This window comes from Echinops telfairi, unplaced genomic scaffold (genome assembly GCF_000313985.2).
Source record: "Echinops telfairi isolate 266 unplaced genomic scaffold, ASM31398v2 ScPeMD7_7469;HRSCAF=8507_0, whole genome shotgun sequence".
NCBI lineage: Eukaryota > Metazoa > Chordata > Mammalia > Afrosoricida > Tenrecidae > Echinops > Echinops telfairi.
The window spans coordinates 61,929,978-61,943,116 of NW_022111372.1; positions in this window are offsets into that span (position 1 = coordinate 61,929,978).

A 13,139-nucleotide genomic window follows, 5' to 3' on the forward strand; every position below is an offset into this window, starting at 1 on the left:
CCTGCCATTATTCTATGCTACTTCGCTGCAAACACTTCTTCCAAAAGTCATGTACACATAATGGCTTCACTTTATCATCTTGCAATCATCTTTCAAGCCACTCCAACCTCATTTTGTTCCCCTCACTCCACTCAAAGTGTTCCAGTTCAGGTCCCCAGTGGTTCTATGCTGACAAACCCCAGGACTACTCTCCAGTCTTCATCCCAGTCAATTTCTTGGCAGCATTTAAGAGCATCATCAATCCATCCTTCTGGAAGCATTCTTGTCTTCTGTTAGACGACACTCTTGCTGGGCTTCTTTCAGGTCCTTGAATATGCTGCATGACACAGTGTGATTCTCTCCACGTGCTCAGTGTGCATCTTCTCTCTCTGCCTCGCTGTCTCATTCTGCTCCGTAGAACTTAGCGCCGTCACCACGTCTTTGGGGGAGTCTTTCCTATTGGGCTGTTCCAACACAATCGCCACCTTACTCTCTAAGGTTAACTAGTTTTTGCCTCTTAAGCTTTTCCCACAATTTCTGAACCTATAAGGAATATAAATCCATTTAGTATTTGTTTATAAAGAACAAGACACCCTACCTACCCATGTTGATTTTGTATAGCTAGGTGGTCTGAGTATAAAATTATACATGAAAGGGCTATAAAAAGCTTGTGGGAAAATGCTCTTATCTTTTCATTCTATTCTTCCATGAACCCAAGAACTAGCATAAAGTGTATACTCCACTAAGAGTCTTTATATGAGTGAACTAGGTACTCTCCTCTTTGTTTTGTACCATGTTTTAGACTAGACAGTCAAAACTAACCCCTTGTCTTAAGAAAAATGGCAATTAATAATAAAAAATGGAATTATTAATGCAGAAATATTGGGAAGTAGATTTGTTCTTGGAGGAAAGATAATGATCTCTATACAGCCATGTTAAATTACAGTTGATGATAGACTATTTAAAGAAATGACATAGCACATCGATAGAGACATGGCTCATTAGACACGATGGTTTTCTTCTCATCGCTCTATCCATTTCCCTCGGTGTGGTCACCATAATACTCGGTGGTTGCACTGCTACTCCAGAAATAAGCTAGCTCTGCTGCTTCTATTCCAGCTTCCATGGATTTTTTTTCTTATGAATCTGGTTTTAAGCCAACAAGGTTAAACCAACCATAGCATTCTTGTGACAATGGGAATTACCTCATGAATGGGCATGTGGTCCAATCTCGTACAAGGAGACAGGAGCAGAAAATTTCTCAAGACTCTGGGGACATGTTTTCATATTCTAAGAGTAATAAGAAGAGATGAGTCCTCCCTCCTCTTGAACATAAAGGAGAAAGCACACTGCCCTAATTGCAACTGCAAATTGTTCCATGTGTGGCCAAAGGGAATCCAGGCTTGGGATAAAGCCAATGTGTGGGCAGCAGAGCCAAAGGAGAGAAAGAACCCTGATCCCTAATGGAATCATGAATGGCGGAGTCATCACATCCTGAACCCTCCCTAACTCTGTCATTCCCTGTTATTGGACAATAGATCTTCACTAGGCTGTATAGGGTTGATTGCCTTTTTTTCCCCTTAGCTGAGAATTTCTTAACTGATTTATATAAGAGAAGAGATGGAGAAGATGAATGGAAGTAAAAAAGAACATGATAAAGCTTACTAGAGGAATTTTCCTCTAGTTTTTGAATGCTTCCTCCCCCCTCCCCCACTATGATGACCTCAATTCTCCCTAACAAATCTGGCTAGATCAGAGCATGTACACTGGTACAGATAAGAGCTCACAACACAGGGAATCCAGGGACGATAAACCCCTCAAGAACAATGAGAGTAGCAACACCAGGAGGTTAGGGGGAAGGTGGGGGAGAAAGTGGGGAAGTGACTGCAATGACTGACATATACCCCATCCTCTTCCAGGGGCACATACAACAGGAAAGTGGGTGAAGGGGCATAGTGGTCAGTATAAGACATGAAAAAAATGATAAACTATCCAAGGTTCATGAGGGAGGAGGGGGGAGAGAGTGGGGGGGGGGCATGAGGAGCAGATACCAAGGGCTCAAAGTAGAAAGAAAATGTTTTGAAAATGATGATGGCAACATATGTATAAATGTGCTTGACACAATGGGTGTATGCATGGATTGTGATAAGAGCTGTAAGAGCCCCAATAAATTTGTTTTAATGGTGAAAAAATTCAAGCAACTAAGAGATAAAGTATTATATCCACAGAAATGATCAACAGTCAGAAAGAACCAGTAGAAGTAGGATAAATATGTACCACAAAAGGTGACACACCAATTAGGTTTAATTATCTATTCATACTCTCTGGAACAACACTGATTATATTATACATTCAACTCAGTGTAAAAATACTTTTTAAAAAACCAACGGGTAAACAAACAGTGAAAACAACAACAACCCCATTGTCATTGGGCTGATTTCTGACACAAGAATCCCATGTGTATGAAGAATAGACTTTTCAGATTTCCATAGAATTTTTAGGGCTGTGCTTTTCAGAAGCAGATCAAAAGTCCTTCCTTCTGCTGGGTCTCTGCTCTCCTTCTGAGGGATTGTCACCTAGTCACTAGAAATACCCAGGAACCCAAAGGAAGCTCAAATCCCTGAAAATAGACGTTCACAGCAAATTCTTTTCATGGAATAAGTCCAGAAAGAATTATCAAGGACAAGTCCATGAGTTTACACATGTCCCAAAGCAAGTCCCCTGTCATAGAGTCGTATCTGACCCACAGTAAAATTACACAGGGCACCGACAGGAGCAGACTGCCGCACCTTTCTCCCGCAGAGCAGCTGGTAGGTTTGAACTACCCAACTTTGTTCGGAGTCCATTGCTTACCTGATAGCATCCCCAGTACTCCTTGGGTAGATATAATTTAATTTTTCATGTACTTATTCTGTATCATTTATTAAGTCTGTCTCACTCTGGGCACTCTCCCAATTGGGTGTAAATAAACACATCTTGACCATTGTTCTTGGCCACAGACCACCCACAGACTATTGTCAGAGAAGCCAGGTAGTAGAAGTGCACACCCCGTGGTTCACTGTGGGCGAAATGTAAGAAGACACTCTAGAGACTTCGTAATCGTATGTTGACTGTGCGCCGCCCTGACGGTAGTGGGAGCCTGTGGCAAATGGGCTACAGATGGAGTTTGGGGGAAATAAAACCTGGACTGCTTATTATTTAAGGAACAATGGAAGTAGTTCGACAAATGAAGGCAACAACTCTTGTATTAACAAACCAAGGAAGTGAAGGATGTATTCTGATACACCAGCAACGAGTTTAAGCGTGACTGTTGCATCTCTTGCCTGGTGTGGGGACTCTACTTGAGACTGGTGTCCTTACCTTTTGTCCCCTCTGTCTGCAAGAGCCCAAGTCAGCGCTGTGGAGATTACGAGTGAAGTGACTGCCTCTTCTATTCCCAATGGTATTGGAATATATGATGCACAGATAGAGAAGCGTACATGGCAGGGCGCTTTGAGAGATTCCTTCGGGATATCAGACTTTCTGTAGTAATTTTCAGTGGTCCAGGAATCAGAATCCAATTTCTCTGATGATTAGTTCATCAGCTCTTACGACGACTTGTAGACTCAACCATAGAAGAGCATCACCTTGTTTATAAACTCAGTGTACACATACTGCCATCTAATTGTACTTCATAATCCTGCTCTGCCCAGAGGACCCCAAGAAAAGACTGTCTCGAACAATGTCTGATCATCAGCAAACTGCTGCCTCCTTCTTTCCAAAGTGGAAACTGAAGCAATTTTTATCTATGAGGAATCTCCCTTCCCACTCCGCGGCGTTAGAGTCCCCACAACTCGGCTGTATTTCACTCTTCACAGACTTCTGATATGAGGATTGAAAGAATGTGTGAGGCTCCATTTCTTACCATTCCATCAGCTCCTTGCACTGTACCTAGAGATTCAGGGGAGAGATGGGCAGCTTCCTGGTTATTCAGCACGAGGAAATCCCGATTTTCAAAGGCAGCTGCTCTGCGCATGCAGACATCGGCAGGACCTAACAATTATTGGCATAGGAAAATGTTTCTTTTTGCGCTTTTCTCAAAAGCTGAAGGGAACTCAAATCCCTTCAATAGCTAATTCTTGTTTTAACAAATGTTGACTTGGAAGAAATGCTCCCTTAGTTCTAATCCAAGCCTAGCTTCAGGAAGAGAATTTAGCTTGGCTTCAGAATGTGAAGCTGGAAATAGTCTGTGTGGTTATAACCAGGTCTTTGGTCAATCAAGCCTCTCCCACTGATGGCACCATATTTCCCAGCATCTGAGATCTCATTAATGTGCCCCAGTGGCACAATATGGAAGATGCTTCATTGTTTACTCAAAGGTCCAGGCTGATCACTTAGAGATTGCTGTTAGATATCGAGCTGCATTCGCCTCATAACAACCACATAGTCCTTCCTGGTCCTGTACCACCATCACGATCATTCCTGTGTGGGAGCTCTGTGTGGCAGTGGCGGCATTGTGGTTAATCCATCTTAGTTGAAGGTTATCCTCATTTTACCTGACTCTCCATTTGACCAAGTATGACATCCTCCTCCTAGGACTGTCTCTCATGATGCCATGTCTAAAGCACAGGAGACAGTCTTGTCATCTTCGATTCGAAGGAGCATTCTGGTTGTACTTCTTCCAACACAGCGCTGGCCCTTCTTCGGTCAGTTCATGGTGTATTTACAATGATTCACAAACCTTCAAAGGCATCTGTTTTTCCTTAGTTGTCCCTATTCAGTGTCCAATTTTTGTACACACAATCGAGTGCACCAGGGCTTGAGTTAAGAACTCTAAATTTTCCATAGTTATATCTTCGCATTATTGACATGTTACCTAGATCTTTTGCAGTCTAGGAGGAAGGAAAAAGTACTCTACATGTGAAAAATTAGGAACTGAAATCTTTATAAACAGTATTGTAACACGGTATGATCGAAAGTTAGAAGATGAGCCCTGTAAACATTATAGCCTTGAAATTCAACATATGTAGTCCCAATAATACAGACAACTCGATTCAACTTTCGTTCATGTTTTCATATGAAACCCTATGAGGTAGTTCTACTCTTCCCTATTGGCTCACTGTAAGTCAGAATCAACTCAGTGGTAATGGTGTATGTGTGTTTTAAAGACCCCATTAAGTATGTGAAGTGTATGTAAACGACAATGAAAAAATTTAAATGCCAACAATCAAACTAACCTAATGCTCTACTGCCTTTTTTAGGACAAAATTGAAACTTTATAACAACCTTGTAAAATATGCCTAGAAATAGATTTTTATTGTATATTCTGGTGGAAAATATGAAACAAATAAATTGCTAACATATTCATATTTAAATGAAACTCTTCTGAATGATATTGTTCCTTTTTTCCCCCCAGAATCATCAGTGTTCACTGTTTCCCCACATGGAAACTCTACATGCTTGGGCGTTAGTGATGCAGCGTTTTGTAAAGCAGGATTCTGCTATGTCTTAGTAATTTCTTCCAAACTATTGACATCTATTCTACAAGTTTTGTTGTTGACACTTTCTTCACATTATGAGAAGATTGAAATGGAAGATTATGAGATAACAACTAATATAGGTATTTGTGCCATGGTCCTTATTAAGTGAAGTCTCAATTTGTTGCATGTAAATACAAATAACAATTGACTTCAACAGATGCAGCCTCGATAACACAGGCCATTCCAGTTTCGTCAAGGTTTTCACATGAAAAGGCAATGTCAATTCTATTACGATGATCATTTGATTAAATGATTGACCATAAGTTGCTTAACTAGAGAGGTTAAAATGTAAAAACAAAACAAACAAGCAAAAATAAAAATATGTGTCTTTAAATTTATAAAATATCCCAAGTTAAAGGCCTTTTTTTATTTACTTATTCACTAATTTGATCATTAAAAAAATACATTGAGGGCCTACTGTCTGGCTGGCAGCAGAATCGGGGCCATAAAGGCATAACGCAGGCAGATGGTTCGCCCATCACACACTTTAGGACCCATAGGTTTACAATGACATAGTTGTACAGACGATGGCCTTGTCGTAAACAGGTGGTTCCTACTTTCTTACAGGCTACCTGTCAACTGAAGAATAATCTAGGAATTGCACAAGAAACTTTTCTATTATGCCAAATGGCCATCTGCCCCTAACAGGAAGAAAATGGTAAGTGGAGAGATTTCTGGGAATAAATAGAGACATTAATCTTGAATAATGTTTACTTAGAGCCAGGAAAGTACAGAGCAGACAAATTAAGTAAACCAAGGTATTATTGTGTCTGGAATGGGAAAATGCAGGCACAAGTGGAAGCAGCCAGAATGAGAGAGGCAGGCTAGTTAGTGCCAGTCACTTTGGGGCATGGCAAGGGATGGGAAGCCTGGAGCAACTCTTGTTGGAATTTTGCTTCCTTCTGGCGTCTGTTCTGGTGGGTATTCTTGTGATTCCCTTGATCTTCCCAATTCGAGACCTTGCTTGTTTGGGAGACAGGCCACTCAATCCCTATTTGGTCTGGTCACATATTTGGATTCAGCCATCGTACCTGTGTCACTCACTCTGTATCATCATTTCTTCACAGAATCATCAATTGGAACTTTTCAAGGAATCTTAAAAGCTTCTAAAATTTAGGCCAAACACCAAGCTTTAGAAACAGGGAAGCTGGGAACCAAAGGAGAAATATCAATTGCCTAAGAACAGTCAACTTCCAACTCACCTATGACAATGGGAACACTCAATAATTACATCTGCAGGGCCTCCTAGTTCCGAAAGCAATGACAAGTTATCTCTGTCTTAGCTGTTTTGCCAAACCGGCTCCTTTCTGTTGCTTATAATAAGAATGACAGAAGGTTCCCATGGGAAAAATAACTTTCGCAGTTGATGGCTCATTTAGTTGAGCTACTTAAAAGTTTAAAACATGCCTATGCACACATTCTGTCACATATGCAAAGACACATGCACCATGGGCCTTCAAAAAGTTCATGGAAAACAGAATTAAGACTAAGTGAATTTCCTCACATAAGTCCTGTGTCAGGTATTGTTGTTGGCATTAGGAATATAAAAGGTAAAATGATTTCCTTCTTCTCTGAGATCTATAGACCAGAGAGGAAGGAGGAACTTACCCCTCCAAAAAAATCACTCAGTATTGAAGGTGTGAACAAGGTGTGGCAATTCCTCGGATGGAGGGAGTTAGAGCTGGTTGCAGGGAGGAGGGGGTGGTTGAGTATACAATTAAGAGCTTACTGTGAGTTTGTGAGGTGGTGGTGAGAAGGATTGGTGAACACAACATACATTGCCTTTGTTTGCCTACCTGTCCTTGAACCCAGTGTGTTAGTCTTGGTACTTTAGAGAAAGAAATCCACAGAAACTCATGTATAAGAGAGCTTTATATAAAGGTTAAGTGCACATCAAGGAAACATCCCAACCCAGTGCTGCCCAAGTCCACAAGTCCAACATTAACCCATATGTCTGACACCAATCCACAGAGTCCTCCTCCATCTCACAAAACATACACAATGACACCGACTGCAGGAGGAAAGCCGAATCAATGAATGTGTAAGCATCTCAGCACTGACAAGGGTCTCCCCACAGCTGCTTCAGCACACAGGGCTGCATCAGGATATGTCCAAGTGGCTTCTTGTTGGGGATATCTTGCAGGATGTGAGCCTTGCCAGCTGAAGCAGGGAACTGGCTAAGACAACTGCACCCTGGTCTGTCCATCAAAAAGCAAGAGACCCGAGAACTAGAAAGCAAGGCTCACAGAGCCATTTATCCCTTCGCCCTTCAATTAACCCTACATGTATTTATCGGCCAGGTTGGCACATTAAACTACCTACCTCACCCAGCAACCTGAATTTCCTGAGGAACCACATCTTTCCCCTGACTCTTGCTCCATAGGCTTCACCCAACACTGATTCATGTTGGCACATGTGCCCATATTCCCATCATCAGACGATCCCATTCCTCTGACTACCAGTGATAATGAAATGAGTGATAATGAAATATGCAAGCCAGACCAATGAGTCTTGAACTTGCAACTTTATTTAAATGATAGCTTGCGTGGGAAGAGAGCGCTTTCTGAAGGAAGCAGAACTGACAGAAGGAGAGAACTGAGATCCCTTAGACTACCCGAAACCACTGCACTCTCTGAGTCCTGCTGTGCTGGACTGTCGTCAACCCAGGACAACACCCGTCTGGGGTGTGCATGAGGACGGATGCCCCTGTTTCACCATAGCCAGACTGAACTGGTTTCTGCCATCTCTCTCTCTAAAAAAAGTTTGTTTCGTTTTTCTCCTTTTTAAAAATTTTTACTTTTTATGAAGACATATTATTGTGGACAAAGGATAAGGGTTGTCAGGTGAGTAAGTTCAGAAGCATTAATGGATCAAACACTCTAGGCAGTGGAGAGAAAACATTACAAAGTATGTTCAAATTGCCCCAAAAAGGAAATGGAAAAATGTCACCTTAGCACACTGCTGTTATGTTTCAGCTTCAGTTCAGTTGGGTATAGTCCCTGGTCCATGGTGGAAGGAAAGGCACAGTGCTGAGTTGGTTTTTGTTTTAAATTGTGACTCAAGTGTTTTGAAACCTCCCAACTCTTCTTTGTTTTGAAATGCATCAGGGAGTCACTTGTACCCAATATAATCAACCTTTCGGGCTAAGTTTAAGTTTATGGAATGACCCTCATCCACAAGAGCCTTGCAATTGGGTTGTGCAGGGTCTGATAAAAGTCTGGTCTCTTCAAGTAGTCTGTCTTCCAAGAAACGGGTTATTGTTGATTTTTACTTCAAAATGGTATGTGGCTCTATTTTATCTGTGCCCAGTAGAGTCCTGATGAAACAAAGTATAGTCTGGCCTTTAAAGAATGATGACAGAAAAGCCTCAATTGTTGAGCCCTCAAAAACTCCCCAGCCTCAAGGACAAATTCTTCACTCTTACGATAATGAAGTTCTTTAGCTCTGGGAGTTACAGCAAGAAATGAAGGAGGATTCAAAAGCTATAGGAAGAGAAAGAAGTAACTTCTGTTTGAAAAATAATTTTAAAAATTGGATTTGCTTGCCCTTTGCTTGAGTATAAGGACTCATTGCTGACTCCACTCCTCATGTTTCATCTATAGATACAAAGACAGACTAGGGCCAGCAACTCAGGGGAGTCAGTCCTCCACGCTGCTGCTAACTTTCCACATATTAGACCAATGCTATTTCCTCTGCACTGAGTGGGACCAGAGCCATTATAAAGTGCTCTTTACTTGCTTGATAGAAGGCATCTGGGCATTTGTGAGTGTTTTCATGGATTTTTACCCATGCTCATAAAAAAACCATAAGGTTCTTTTCTGTGTGTTTGTTTTTCCTTAGCACCATTTCACTTCCTGATATAATTGTTGATTAATTTTCAGGCCACTCTATAAATCATGTTCTTCATGTCAAGCTGTCATCTACACATTGAGGATTCTGCCGAGTTGAAAAAATATAAATTGAAATGATGCTTCATTCTCAAACTCTCGGATGTTAACTTCCAATCTTGGCTGAGATATTTTCTGTTGAGTCACGACAAAAACAACTCTTCTAAATGCTTTTTATACTTAGAGGGGAAATGAAATCAAATGCTTTTCTTATCACATTAAGTGAGTACATTATTTGTTAACCAGCATTTTCTTATTTTATAATGGAAAAATTGTTAAGCACAATTTCACTCTCGCTAATTATAATAAAGCAGAGTTTTTGCTCCTAAATGGAAATACAATACAGTCTCTGCTAAACAGCAGTCAACCTGAGGCAGAGTTGAAATCCAAGTGAAAATGCTGACCCTCTTCATAAATGGCTGCAATTTTCTAGATAGGTCAGTAATGCTCCCCTCTCCAAAAGACGCTTTTCCAACTGCCTTCCTGCTTAATATGTTTTGAAATTGAGCTATTAAGGGGGCGGGGCGGGAGGGTAGGCATATTGTTTTCCTAAAACCCATCGTTGTGCAGACAATGATATGACCTTCTAGTTTTAAATAATGGTGGAGAAAATCTGCATGAGCAGCCGGCCAGCTGCAGTTACGAGCATTTTTAGGGAGAGAAACAAAACTACGTCTGACACAAGCAGCAGGGTCAATTTTTAAGACCCACCTCTCTCTCAGACCTCCGACCCTAGAACTTCAGTGACGAATCTGCTCTGAAATTCAAGTATTGTAGTCATCATTGACTTGACACAGCATAGGCTAACTGACATTGCTAATGACTTTTTAAATTTTTTATGTGTCTATCCTGTCTGTCCAAGGAGGACATACATTTTATGTGTCTATCCTGCCTGCTTCTCCTAGACTGTCAGGGCAGTATCTTAGAGCATTTTGTATCCTCACATCATAGCAGAGTGCTCTGTCTAGCAAGTCTTCAACAAATGGTTTTGGATAATAGTAGTGATGATGCAATAAAGATGCCATTATTCCACTTGTCCAGTGATATTACATCAATTTAAAAATTATCTGCTATGACCATCTATATAGAGCTTTGAATGTAGTAGGTTCTGAAAACACTTGGTAATCTATTTTTTACAGTCTTTCAGTTTAAGTAAACTCGGGGTTTACCTAAATAGCTCCTGCTGTTTTTCCAATACGCATGTCATTCTTTCTTTTTTCGTGTTCTTACTTATTAAGCCAGGAGCCCTAGTGGTATCGTGGGTTACATATTGGGCTGCCAACCACAAAGTCAGTAGCTCAAGACCAGCAGCTGCTCCATGAAAGAAAGACGAGGCTTTCTATTCCCATAAAGCTTTACAGTCTCAGAAACCGACGGGGACAGTTCTACTCTGTTCTATAGGGTGGTGGTAGGTCACAATCAACTTTATGGCAGTGAGAATTTTTCTTATTAAACACATAAGTCGGTGGTTTTCCATTTCCACCTGGCTTGGCAGTAACATTATCTCCAAAGCTTTATAAACATGGAAATGCCAAGGCCCCAGATCAGAATCATTGAGCATAGCAATCGATAAGAGGATTTAAAAAAAATTCTACTGGTGAATTTGGTGTCCAATTAGATTTAAAAACTAATGAAAATCCTGGTCAAACATGATTTTCTTGTTGGTGTCGTGTTTCATGTCTCCTCTTTATAACTTTTTCTGGACTTTATGTCTTTAAATCCTACATAAAACAACATTTTGCTCATAGATAAAACTCTGCCATTGAATAGAGTTCCAGTTCCAAGTGACCCTATAGATCAGTGTTCTCAACCTTCCTAATACTGCAACCCTTTAATACAGTTCCTCTTGTTGTGGTGATCCCCCAAACCATAATATTATTTTTGTTGCTACTTCATAACTGTAATTTTGCTACTGTGATGAATCGGGCGACCCCTGTGACATGGTCGTTCGACCCCCCAAAGGGGTTGTGACCCACAGGTTGAGAACCGTAGCATGGATGGCTTCAGAGACTGAAAATATTTGCTAAAGCAGACACTGTCTCATCTTTCTCGGTCAGAGCAGCAGTTGGTTCTGATCCACTGGTCAATGAGCTTCGCACAGGGCTATCGGAGCTCCTATGCTCCGAGAAAGGAGACCCCACATTCTATGATTGATCTGCATGTCTAAGACCCTCAGTGGCTGCAACAGAAGGCCAAAACCCAATGATCATGAGGACTGCTTGAATCAGGCCATTTCTCTATGGGATTACTGTGAGTTGGAATCTATTCAAAGGCCCGAGAACAGCATTTTACATGTACATTTCCAACTTCTTTGTACAAGGAGTTTTAAACAGTTGTCAAAGTATTTGCAGAATAAGATAAATGAGTGTGGGATCAAAGGTGATAGAAAATAAGAGTGGGCAATAAATAAGGACAGAAAGGCCCGAGGGTGAGAGTTGTCTTTTCAAACTGTGATGTGGAAGGGAGACACACAGGCTTCTCCCACACCCATAACATCAAAGAGAGCCATGTTAGACACCAATGGATCCTCAGATAGAGAAAAAATCATCAGCCTCGAGCGAGAAGATCCTCCAGGGCCACTGCTTTGTACAATGATCTATTCTATCCCACCATTGTTTTTCAATTTTTCATCAGTGTAATCGGCTAGCATGATTACAGAACACAATTTTGCAAAAGCACATTTTACCAGAAGCCAAAACTAGGCAGTTATTCAGAACAGCCCATTTTGGACAAAGCAGTGTCCGTCAAGTAGTCATCCATAAAGATGGGTTTTCACAGCTGTTTTTACGATCACTAGCAAAAGATTGAGTTTACTCAAACCTCAAGAACCTAGCGTTGCAATATTTCCTATCACCTCCTTCAGCAGACTCATTTGCTAGGCCATTGACGAGGCAGAAGAAAAGTTTTGGCTTTTCTATCAAAAAGACACATGCTTGACATGTTGATCCTCCATCCCTAGTGGTAATTGGGGAAATCAGGTTCCATGGGACCAGTAGTTCCACATTTTACTTGGCCTGCTGCCCCCATTTAGAAATGAAAGATTTGACTCTTTGCCTCTCTGGTCATTAAACATGTTTGTGTTATACCGGTACCATGATCCAGGGTAACGTGTAGGTATCTGCTTCTGCAGTCCCCTGAGCTCATTCCAGCACCCTCCAGGAGACATCATCACCCACTTTGGGAAGCACGGCTTTAGATTGCTCCAAAATGTCCTTGGGAAGTTCTTGGTCAGTTATCCCATTGGAATGTAAGGAGGTACACTTTGCTACATAACAAACAGAAAACAAATGGGAGTCATCCATGCCAGACATTTTCCCTGAATATGAAAGGCTGATAAATATTCCACTGAGCCTACTGTCGTCATCAGCCTTCTAAACAGAAGCTCAGAGGGAATGCTCATGCTCCAACAACTCGTCTTGCTATATATTTTTCTTGGATGAATACATTTAACTTGAGTTGTTAAGCCAGCACTATACAGAGTGGATACCAAAGAGAAGCCACTTGTGGAGCAGAAGATTCCTGGAGAGCGGCAGTTCTGCCTCGGACAAGGCTCTGGTTGCATGGCCTTGAACAAATGCACTCTGTTTTACCTGCATAAGTCGTATTTACTGTGCTTCACAGTGCTGCTGAGCATTAGTGCTAAAATTAAATGTGGAAAAGTCATTCAACTCTTTGTGAAAAGGATAAAGCGATTGCTAATTGCAGGTATGTGGTTTTTCTAGGATCCCCAAAGAAGAGCACTAGTCCAGGACCC